The sequence below is a fragment of the Narcine bancroftii genome, chromosome 14 (assembly GCF_036971445.1).
Source record: "Narcine bancroftii isolate sNarBan1 chromosome 14, sNarBan1.hap1, whole genome shotgun sequence".
NCBI lineage: Eukaryota > Metazoa > Chordata > Chondrichthyes > Torpediniformes > Narcinidae > Narcine > Narcine bancroftii.
The window spans coordinates 21,320,056-21,331,673 of record NC_091482.1 but is presented as its reverse complement, the minus strand read 5'-3'; the positions used below and the strand labels follow the sequence as shown (position 1 = coordinate 21,331,673).

The 11,618-nt window shown below is 36.8% G+C and overlaps 1 long non-coding RNA gene across 3 annotated transcripts in view; it reads right to left on the bottom strand.

Annotated features, from left to right (window-relative positions):
• Positions 1-463: 463 nt before the first annotated feature.
• Positions 464-11,618, bottom strand: part of LOC138750024 (uncharacterized) — a 51,073-nt gene continuing 39,918 nt past the window's right edge. For all 3 annotated transcript variants that reach the window (XR_011349022.1, XR_011349024.1, XR_011349023.1), the window contains one exon: positions 464-990. This is a non-coding gene — a long non-coding RNA (uncharacterized lncRNA). The remainder of the gene's footprint in view (positions 991-11,618) is intronic.

Genomic DNA, 11,618 nt, shown 5'->3' with positions numbered 1-11,618 from the left:
AAATAACCATGAAATTGCCGGATTGGGTTAAAAACAGACCTGGATTCACTAATGCCCTCAAGGGAAGGATGTGTATGATGTAATAACATTGACTGAATGTCCAGTTTTATTCTATGTTGAAAAGGAAATCTGCCATTTGTCCCCAATTGGGTCTATCTCTATATGACTTCAGACTCACCAATATGGTTGATTCTTAATGAAAGTTGAAAATAATAATAAAAACTGTAGAAAATTAACATTTGAAATAAAACAACTAAGTGCTTGAAACACTCGGGCAGTCAGGCAGCATCTGTGGAAAGTGAAACCTTCGGCCTTTCAGGCATCAGGTCTTGGTTTCGTCTCTGAACTGCCTCCAGATTTCTGTGGCAATCTGGGCAGGCCAGTGGGTTTGTTATAGTTGGTCCGCAGTGATACCACAAGGCAAATATTACTGATGTAATAAATAAGTAACATGTAAAACAAGTTTGTAACACAAAAAATTCTCAAAAGGTGTTCTCGGCAAAACAACAGAAATCCCATCGGCATTTTGATGGAGGTTCAAGTTCATTTGCTCCTTTTGCTTCCTACTGGTGGTCTGTGGATTTGTTATAGGTGAGCCGATAGTTAAGGTGGTCTGAAGATGTAGAAAGGTTGAGACACTAGCTGCAAACGTAGTTTTTAAAAAAAATTAGTGATGTTAATGAAAAGGTCATCAAAATTAGCACTTTTCTTCTGATACAACACTCTCAGATACCTCAGATGGAATTTTAGTTCAGTGCAATGACTTGGCTGGTAAATATGAGGAATCGGCCACTCTTCAGCCTCTTGTGGGTCAGCATATTGTGGACCTGCACAACCCGACCAGAAATTCAGGAGGCAACTATTGGTCCATCCATTCATCTGTCTGCTACTAGTGGATTGAACTGGGAATCCATCACCCAAGCAGCCCAGATGTAGCCCAGATCTGGAAGACATTTGGAATCCTCGCTCATCTTAATGAGGAGTTGCATCCTGGAAATTCAGAAAATAAAGGTATATTTGATCAATTATTTTTATTTCTCGTTTTATTAATATTTAATTATTTATCCATTTTTAATGTGTCCTTATACATTTTACACTTTTGCTCTAAAAACAACTTCTTTGAATTTTTACAGTAATGTTTTACCAACAGTAAGGACGTCACAGTTAGTGGAGTGGGCTGTCTGTTTGTATGTTCTCCCTGTGTCTGCATGGGTTTCCACTGGGTGGCTCCTACTTTAAAAACATACTGGGAGTTATAGGTCAATCGGGTGTAATTGGGCGGCATGGGCTGAAAGGGCCTGTATGTCTATATTTATTTTAAAAAATTAAATGACTCTCAATAGCTGCTCGCCTGTTGTAGTAAGGTTCTGTTCCAGCCTTGCCATCTGTCAAGGTCTTCTCCAGGGCCTGAACAGTCTGCTCATCAGTGAGGCCTTGCCATCGGACCCTAGTATCAATTGGACTGCACTCCCACACCAGGTCACAAACACAATTTGGCCTGCTGTATCGACTGAAGTGCAGCCTCTTTGAAAGTGCTGTTGTTCCTTACTCAGGTATTGGATCATGAGCCTCGCTGATTCCATGTTAACTCTAGCAACGAAGGAGGCTTTGCAGCCCATTGAATCTATGCCGAATTTCACGACGTTTTTAATTCACAATCTTCATTTTCCCGATGACTTTTTCACAAATCACAACTCCCTCCAATTCTCCAATCATCCACCTGAGGCTGTGGGAGATTTATAGCAGACATCCAGCACTTCTATCAGACATTGGAGAAACTGGCGAAATACAGAATATGAGAGCTTCAGGGTGGAGGTCTGACTGACCCCAGGTCACTGGAGCTTAGAGGCAGCATCACTACCTGCTATGCCACGGTGCTGAGAGTCAACACAATCAGTAATTGCTGCAGCTGATAAAATGCAGTTCGTTTGTCACATTTTATACCCATTTCCTGAGTCTCGGATGTGGTTCAGAGGTAGATGGACTAAGCTGTTGCTTTGCTCTGGTCAAGTCTAAATTACTGAATCATCAAAACATGCCCTCGCGCTCCTTCAGAAATTCACCTGCAGTGGTCTTCCAACCCACGAAAACTGAAGCCCCACCAACTCTCTCTGGAATGTCTCAGAATCTCCTTAAGTGCAGGTCAACCTTACTCATCTCAAAGAAGAAAAATAGGGGATGAATGGTGGGGAGGGGAAGGAAGGGGATTTACAGAAAGCAGCATCTTTCTGCAATTTTCTTTGTTTTATTAACATTTTATTTTAAAATTTCCATTCATGTACAGAGTCAATGCTTAAAGCGGGGGGCGTGGCAAGATGGCGTAGAGACTAGATGTGTAATCCCTGCCCTCTCTGGTCAGACTTTTAAGTACCTGTTTTTTTAACCCTTTATTTTTAATTTTAAAACTTTCATTTTTAGTTTGATATTTTGGTGACCCATTATGGCTGCAAATGTAATAAAAAACTAAGTCTCAGTTACAATAGAAAATACAGTTTCAAAGTGCAGAAGAATTGGGGTCTTGAAACAGCCTCAGATCCATTTTCAGCGATCCCCAAGCTTCAACGATCGCCGGTGGGGACAAAAGTTAAGGTAACAACTAGTCACCAGTCTCAAGATGGCGCTGGTTCGACCCGTTTTGCGGAGGAAGGAGCGCACTCTCGAGAAGTCGGGCACGAGCCTGGAGGCTTGTTACAAAGAACACCCCCGTTGGAAGAGACGGGAGCACAGAGGAAGAGGACTGTGACGGTAGACACGCAGTCTATAGCGATTGTGGGCTTTGGTAGCACCGTTAATTACGGAGAGCTCTGTAATTTTATGAAAAAATGGACTGTGGGGGGATGGCAGCGACGACCCCCTGAGGAAGTCGGGGGGTCGTCATTGGGTGTCCAAACTCGCAGCAAAACGATTGGAATGCTGCCTTTTGAAGAACAACCAGAAGAGGACTTGCCTTACTCTACCACTGCACAGGAAATGGAAGAAGAGCTGGAAGAAAGTGAGTTACAATTTACGGAACCGGATTCTGCATTTCAAATTGCATCTCAGCCTGTTTATATGATGTTTGAAGGTATTCCTTCTTATTTGGATGTTATTACTGGTCAATTGAACCAGCTGGTTCAAATGAATACTGATACAAGTTCAGACTTAACTGTGGTTAAGGCAGAAGCTAAAGAAAATTGGGAAAACTTAAAAAAAATTGATGAAGCTTCCTTTTCTGAATGTAAACAACAGGTACAATCCAATACAGAAACAATAGTAAAGGTGGAAAAATCAGTTAAAGATTTAAGAGACCTGGAAAGAGAGTTAACAAAAAAAAAATAGACTATTTGGAAAATCAAAGCAGAAGAAACAACGTGAAAATTGTGGGTTTGCCAGAAGGTCAAGATCCTGTCAAATTTTTTAAAAATTGGATTCCCCAGATGTTGGGGGAAGAGTCTTTTCCTGATAGATTGGTATTGGAAAGAGCACATAGAGCTTTAAGAAGAACACCCCTACCTGGTCAACCTCCAAGAGCTGTGATAGTTCGTTGTTTGAACTTTTTGGATAGAGAGACAATTCTTTGACTTGTAGTTCAAAATGCAAGACAAAGGCAAGCACCAATGATGGTTCAGAATAGTAGAGTTTTCTTCTACCCTGATTTGAGTCAAGATATTATTAGACGCCAACGTGAATTTAATCCAGTTAAAGGTGTTTTATGGCGTAAAGGTTACAAAATTGATTTTCGTTATCCTGCTGTTTTCTTTTTATAATTTTTAAAAATTTTTCACACTATAAACCATACTGATCAAAATACATACAGACATTTTTCTCTTGAATATGTACAGTGTCATTTTCTCCCCTTTTTCCCCCTCCCTTCCCTCCCTCCCTCTCTCCCCCTTCAATCTATAAGATACATTAAACCCGTTAAACAATGTCGTCACTTAATAAAAATAAACAAGAAATTTTTGTCTTTTACATTTATATACTGAGTCAGTTCATTTTGGTGTCTTCTACTTCTGTCATTTTAGGTGATGGAGGTCCATGGTAGGATTTCTCTATTGTATTTCATGTATGGTTCCCATATTTGTTCGAATATTGTGATGTTATTTCTTAAATTATATGTTATTTTTTTCTAATGGAATACATTTATTTATTTCTATGTACCATTGTTGTATTCTCAAGTTGTCTTCTAATTTCCAGGTTGACATAATACATTTTTTGCTACTGCTAGGGCTATCATAACAAATCTTTTTTGTGCTCCATCCAAATCGAGGCCAAGTTCTTTATTTCTTATATTACTTAGGAGGAAGATCTCTGGGTTTTTTGGTATATCGCTTTTTGTGATTTTATTTAATATCTGGTTTAGATCTTCCCAAAATTTTTTCACTTTCTCACATGTCCAAATTGCATGTATTGTTGTTCCCGTTTCCTTTTTTACAGCGAAAACATCTATCTGATACTGTTGGGTCTCATTTATTTAACTTTTGGGGTGTGATGTATAGCCTGTGTAACCAATTATATTGTATCATGCGTAACCTCTTGTTTATTGTATTTCTCATAGTTCCAGAGCATAGCTTTTCCCATGTTTCATTCTTTATCTTTATGTTTAGATCTTGTTCCCATTTTTGTTTAGGTTTACAGTTTGTTTCCTCGATCTCCTTTTCTTGCAGTTTGATGTACATGTTTGTTATAAATTTTTAAATTATCATTGTGTCTGTAATCACATATTCAAAATTGCTTCCTTCTGGTAACCTCAGACTGTTTCCCAATTTGTCCTTCAAGTTGGTTTTCAGTTGGTGGTATGCAAACTTTGTATCGTGAGTTATATTATATTTGTCCTTCATTTGTTCAAAAGATAATAATTTATTTCCCGAAAAACAATTTTCTATTCTTTTGATCCCTTTTCTCTCCCATTCTCTGAAGGAAAGGTTATTTATTGTGAAAGGGATTAGTTGATTTTGTGTCAATATTAATTTTGGTAGTTGATAATTTATTTTATTCCTTTCTACGTGAATCTTCTTCCAAATGTTGAGCAGATGGTGCAATACTGGTGAATTCCTACATTGCACCAATTTTTCATCCCACTTATATAGTATATATTCAGGTATCTTCTCCCCTATTTTATCTAGCTCTAATCTGGTCCAATCTGGTTTTTCCCTTGTTTGATAAAAATCTGATAGGTATCTTAATTGTGCTGCTCTATAATAATTCTTAAAGTGTGGTAGTTGTAAGCCTCCTTGTTTGTACCATTCTGTTAATTTATCTAGTGCTATCCTCAGTTTCCCCCCCTTTCCATGAGAATTTCCTTATTATTTTCTTTAGGGAAGAATTTCTCTGTTAGGTGAATTGGTAACGATTGAAATAGGTATTGTATCCTTGGGAAGATGTTCATTTTAATACAGTTTATCTTTCCTATCAGTGTTAGTGGTAAGTATTTCCAGTGCTCTAAGTCGTCTTGTAATTTTTTTAATTAATGGCTGATAATTTAGTTTATATAGATGGCCGAGATTATTATTTAGTTGTATACCTAGGTATTGAATTGCTTGTGTTTGCCATCTAAATGGTGATTCTTTCTTAAACTTTGTGAAATCCGCATTATTCATTGGCATTGCTTCACTTTTATTTGCATTGATCTTGTATCCCGATACTTCTCCATATTCCTTCAATTTCTTATGTAATTCTTTTAGTGATATGTCTGGTTCTATTAAGTATATTATAACGTCATCTGCAAATAGACTGATTTTATATTCCTTCTTTTTTATTTTTATCCCTCATATTTTGTTTTCTGTTCTTATCATTTCTGCTAGTGGTTCTATAGCTAACGTGAACAGTGAGGGAGATAGTGGACATCCCTGCCTTGTTGATCTGTTTAATTTAAATTGGTTTGATATATATCCATTTACTGTCACTTTCGCCAATGGTCCCTTATATAATGCTTTAATCCAATTAATATATTTCTCTGGTAGGTTGAATTTTTGTAGTACTTTGAATAAATAATTCCATTCTACTCTGTCAAAGGCTTTCTCTGCCTCTAAAGCAACCGCTACTGTTGGAGTTTTGTTTCCTTGTACTGCATGGATTAAGTTAATGAATTTACAGATATTGTCCATTGTTTGTCTTTTTTTAATAAATCCAGTTTGGTCTAGTTTTACTATTTTTGGTACACAGTCGGCCAATCTGTTTGCTAATAGTTTAGGTATTATCTTATAATCTGTGTTAAGTAGAGATATTGGTCTATACGATGCTGGTGTTAGTGGATCTTTCCCCGTCTTTGGTATTACTGTAATTATTGCTGTTTTGCATGAATCTAGTATGTTTTGTGTTTTTTCAATCTGGTTCATTACTTCCAGGAGAGGAGGAATTAATAAGTCTTTAAATGTTTTATAGAATTCTATTGGGAGTCCATCCTCTCCCAGTGTTTTATTGTTCGGTAGTTTTTTTTAATATCTCCTGTATTTCTTCTATTTCAAATGGTTTTATTAATTTATTTTGCTCTTCTGTTTCTAATTTCGGTAGTTCAATTTTAGTTAGAAATTCATCTATTTTGTCTTCTTTCCCTTCATTTTCAGTTTGATATAGTTGTTCTTAGAATTCCCTGAAGTTTTCGTTGATCTCCGTTGGGTTATATGTAATTTGTTTGTCCTTTTTCCTTGATGCCAATACCGTTCTTTTAGTTTGTTCTGGTCTTAAGCTGCCACGCTAGTATTTTGTGCGTTTTTTCTCCTAGCTCATAATATTTCTGTTTTGTCTTCATTATGTTCTTCTCCACCTTATATGTTTGTAGTGTTTCATATTTTATTTTCTTGTCTGTCAATTCTCTTCTTTTAGTTGTATCTTCCTTCATTGCTAATTCTTTTTCTGTATTTGTTATTTCCCTTTCCAACTGTTCTATTTCTCGATTGTAGTCCTTCTTCATCTTAGTTACATAACTTATTATCTGTCCTCTGATGAACGCTTTCATTGCGTCCCATAGTATAAATTTATTTTTCACTGATTTCGTATTTATTTCAAAGTACATTTTAATTTGTCGCTCAATTAATTCTCTAAAATCCTGTGTTTTAAGTAGCATGGAGTTTAATCTCCATCTATATGTTCTTGGTGGGATGTCCTCCAGCTCTATTGCTAATAACAGGGGTGAGTGATCCGATAACAATCTAGCTTTATATTCCGTTTTCTTAACTCTTCCTTGAATGTGGGCTGATAACAGGAATAGGTCTATCCTTGAGTATGTTTTATGTCTACCCGAATAATATGAATATTCCTTTTCCTTTGGGTGCTGTTTCCTCCATATATCCAAAAGTTGCATTTCCTGCATCGATTTAATTATAAATTTGGTTACTTTGTTCTTTCTGTTAGTCTTTTTTCCAGTTTTATCCATGTTTGGGTCCAAATTAAGGTTAAAATCCCCTCCTATTAGTTTATTCCCTTGTGTATCTGCGATCTTCAAAAAGATATCTTGCATAAATTTTTGATCTTCTTCATTAGATGCATATACATTGAGTAAATTCCAAAGTTCTGAATATATCTGACATTTTATCATTACATATCTCCCTGCTGGATCTATTATTTCCTCTTCTATTTTGATTGGTACATTTTTATTGATTAATATAGCTACTCCTCTGGCTTTTGAATTATATGATGCTGCTGTTACATGTCCTATCCAATCTCTCTTTAATTTCTTGTGTTCCACTTCAGTTAGATGTGTTTCTTGCACGAATGATATATCAATTTTTTTCTTTCTTCAGTAAATTTAACAGCTTCTTCCTTTTGATTTGGTTATGTATTCTGTTAATATTCCGTTATCCTGCTGTGTTGAAAGTGTTTTATGGGAACTATCAATCTCAATTCTTTGAGAGTGAGCATGAAGCAATGGTTTTTGCTAATTCGTTACCAAATGTCAGAGGACAAAGAAGAAGTCCACCATTATCTCCTAAAAAAAATCTGATGGTCTTGGAAATGGGAAAAATGGTAGAAGTGGAAAGAACAGGAATGGAAAGAGTTGAAATGAGTTCACCATCTGGAGTGGAATCTCAAGGCTGATTTTTTTTGGTAATATGTTAATATTTTTGATTGGCTGGCTGGGGAGGAGGGGATTGCACTAACTTCTTTGTTAGTCATCAGTCACTAGTGGGTAATCCACACCCAGTTTTTTTAGGGAGTTACTACCTTTTGGTAGGTTTTTTTTGTTGTTTTTCTTTTCTCTTATTAACGAATATTATTTTTATTTGGAGGGCCTATATATTTTAATTTGAGGGTCTTATGTAAAATATTTTTAAATTAATTTATTATTATTAATTTTGTGGTTATTCTTGGTATTTAGTAATTGTATTAGATATGTCAAATTTGAAATTTGCTACCTTTAATGTTCAGGGATTAAACAACCCGATCAAGCATAAGAGAGTTTTGGCATATATCAAAAAGATGAAGATTGATATTGCTTTGCAACAGGAGACACATTTGAATGAAAAAGAAAGTTTGAAATTGAAGAGGGACTGGGTTGGACATGTATTTTTTTTCTTCATTTAACTCCAAAGCTAAGGGAGCAGCAATTTTGATACATAAAAATGTATCTTCTGAATTACAATCAATGGAAATGAATGCAGGACGTATTCTTAAATTGAATTGTAAGATTTTTAATGAATTTTGGACTTTACAACATTTATGCACCGAATGAAAAGAGTCAATACTTAATTAAATTTAAAGATGCAGAGATTACATGGTATTAACCCCTCCCTTTGCCTGCCCTCCCCTCCCTCGTACCCCACTCCCTCTATACATGTAGTTATATAAAATAATTATTTAAAGAAAAAATAAAACATAATATTAATCTGGATTGCACAAAGAATTAGCTCACACAGTGGGATCTTACAGTATTTGTATTAAATAACTTTAGGGAAGAAGATTATAACAGGTCTTAAGAGGCTAGAGGTCCGTTTTTACATATTTATCCCTGTACCTTGAATATACGGGCTCCAAATTTGTACGAAAGTTGAATGTTTGTTTCTCAAATTATATGTAAATAGTCCGTACAGGATGTCTTAATTTGAACCTCATTGTACAAAGCTCATTTAGTCCATCAAAATTAAAACTTTCACAAATCTTCGCTCCCTCTGAACTGTTGGAAGATTTGTGCAAACTCCTCGGGTTGAAAAGAACGTTTCCTTCACCCAGTATGAAAATCTTCAAACTCACTGGGTGATGGAGAACAAACCCATATCCTTTCTCCCATAATATCTTCTTAACCAGATTAAATTCTCTTTTTAATAAATCTGCATGTATATTAGGGTAAAATAAACCTTTGGCATCTTCATTCTCAAGTGGCCCTCCTGTCGATCTCACCTTTATCTTGGTTCCGGAGAAACGTAATTTGTACAGATGGTGGATTTTGAGTTGGAGATGGTTTGGGTCTGAGAGCTGTATGCACTCTTTCACTCTATAGGGTGATCAAGATCTTCAGGACCCAGCATTTCACGAAGCCATTCCAGGAGAAATCCAATCATTTCTTGCTTTTCAACACCTTCTTTGAGACCCACAATATTGTTTCTCCTGCTATAATTTTCCAATGCATCCACTTTTTGCGGCAATTTCTTATTATCCATAATTAAAGCAGTAGTAGTGTCTTTACCATAGTTACTCTATCCTCTTCTTGTATTCTTTCACTGAACCTTCTAACTTAGTTCATTTTTTTTTTCATTTTATTAATAGACTCAAGCAGTTTACTTATTTCTCCCTTAACATTTGCCCATGAATCATTATTAGGTACATCCTCAGCCTTAGTTTTAAGTCTGGTTGCTACAGTTCTAGATGTTTACCTCTTCTTCTTCTCTTCCTTCAAGGTCTTCATCCTCTCCACTCCCCGATATCTGTGAGCTCGAGTTGTCTTTGTCGGTGTTGCAGAAGGCCCCCATTGTTCGCGCATGAGTGCCGCATCACTTCCGGGTTCCTCATCCTTGACGCCATCTCTTCGTTGCTGTGGAGAGCAACGATGAAAGAGCTCCCTGCTTCTCTCCATCGGTAGGCCTCTTGTCTTCTCATCATGATGGGCTCCAGCTAAGGCAGTAGAAGTTTTTGTTTTGGAGAAATGTTTGAAAGTGTTGTGAAGGTGTTTACATATATTTTAAACTACTTTTAATAACTTAAAATATTACTTGACCTAACTTTTTTCCCCAGGTGGGTTAGGTTCCACATCCTAACCCTTCTTTAGTTGATTTGCGTAACAGACTTGAAGGGCCTAATGGCTTAGTGGCCTGCTTCTGTTTCTTTGTCCTGTGATCTTGTGAAATGGTCAATATGATGCTGTTGGGTTATGACGAGGCAGAGGGTCCTGAGATGAAGTCCCCAGGAATGTAGTAAGGCAGAACTGAGTGGATCATCCCCAATTGGCAGAGTCGCTCAGAGGGAATTTGCTTTAAGGATCTGGACAGTTCTAATGCTTCGTGTCCATTCCTAATTTTTCCCCCCAAACGGAGGATGCAATTCAGAGTCAAACTCATTGTTTTCTGGACCAAGTAAAGATTTCCTTCCCAGAAGGAAATCACATGGGTTTTTTATTTAAGATCACTTGGAATTTCACCTTTGCTCTTATTGATACCAGCTTTTTAATTCCATATTTATTTTGCTGCCATAATCTAACTATAACTGACACTGCAAATATGAAAAAGTATTTACCTAACTTTTTATATTCTTTGTCTCAGCGTATTATGGTAATTTACTTGATATAGTTGTAGTTGGAGTATCTTATTTGGCTGGAACAAGTAGGAATTTCAGTGCATCTGTGCATTCTACTTAAGAATATGACAGTAAATGCCCATCATCATTCTCCACTTGCTACGGTCTCGAGGTGCTAGTTTAGTAACTTATCTGCTATTCCACCTCACCAGGACTATATGTAAAACTGCAGAGGGTGCAATTCCTGCTTGTAGTTCTTCGCTGCTGCCTTTGTTCTTGGTCTTTTATTTTATAATAACAACATTTGTATTTTAAAAGACAAAACTTAAAAAGCGCCAATGTGAACTGGAATAACTTGACTCACTGTGTTAGACAGCATACTACTGAACGTTTTGGCCACTGAAGGTGGCAAGACATCCCTTGTGTAACATGCACTTTAGCCCAGATGCTCTGATGCTTGAGTGCAGATTGTCTCACTGATGGTTTGGCATATTTATTATGCAGCTCTCTACTGGGATTTTGAAGTAACAATTTTGTTTGGTTGGAGAACTCAGGCTGACATGGCCCTTGAGACAGCCATGAACATTGCTGCCGGCAGCATGCTTAAAACAAAATGTCTTTCATTCATAATGTAGGAAGTGCAGACACCTTTTTTTTTGTTTGTTTTGCACACCAAACTTCCACTCATAATGACCGGAGAATAAGCCAAAGTTTCTCTGGGCTGGGGGTGCACAGTCTGAAACGCATTTCCCTGGGCCAGAGGTGGAGTGCCGTTCTTGCTGGGTCTCCACGATCTTGACACTCAGTGGTAAATTATGACTGAAAACAAGCCCTGTGGGTGAGAGTAAAGAGGCTCCCAAAATATCCTGGCAGACTTCAGTGGAATTTAAGGTGGGAAATTAAATATTGCCGTTGACATTCTGAGACATTTTTTTAAATTCTAATTAGAGTCAAAGATTTTAAAAAGTTAAAAT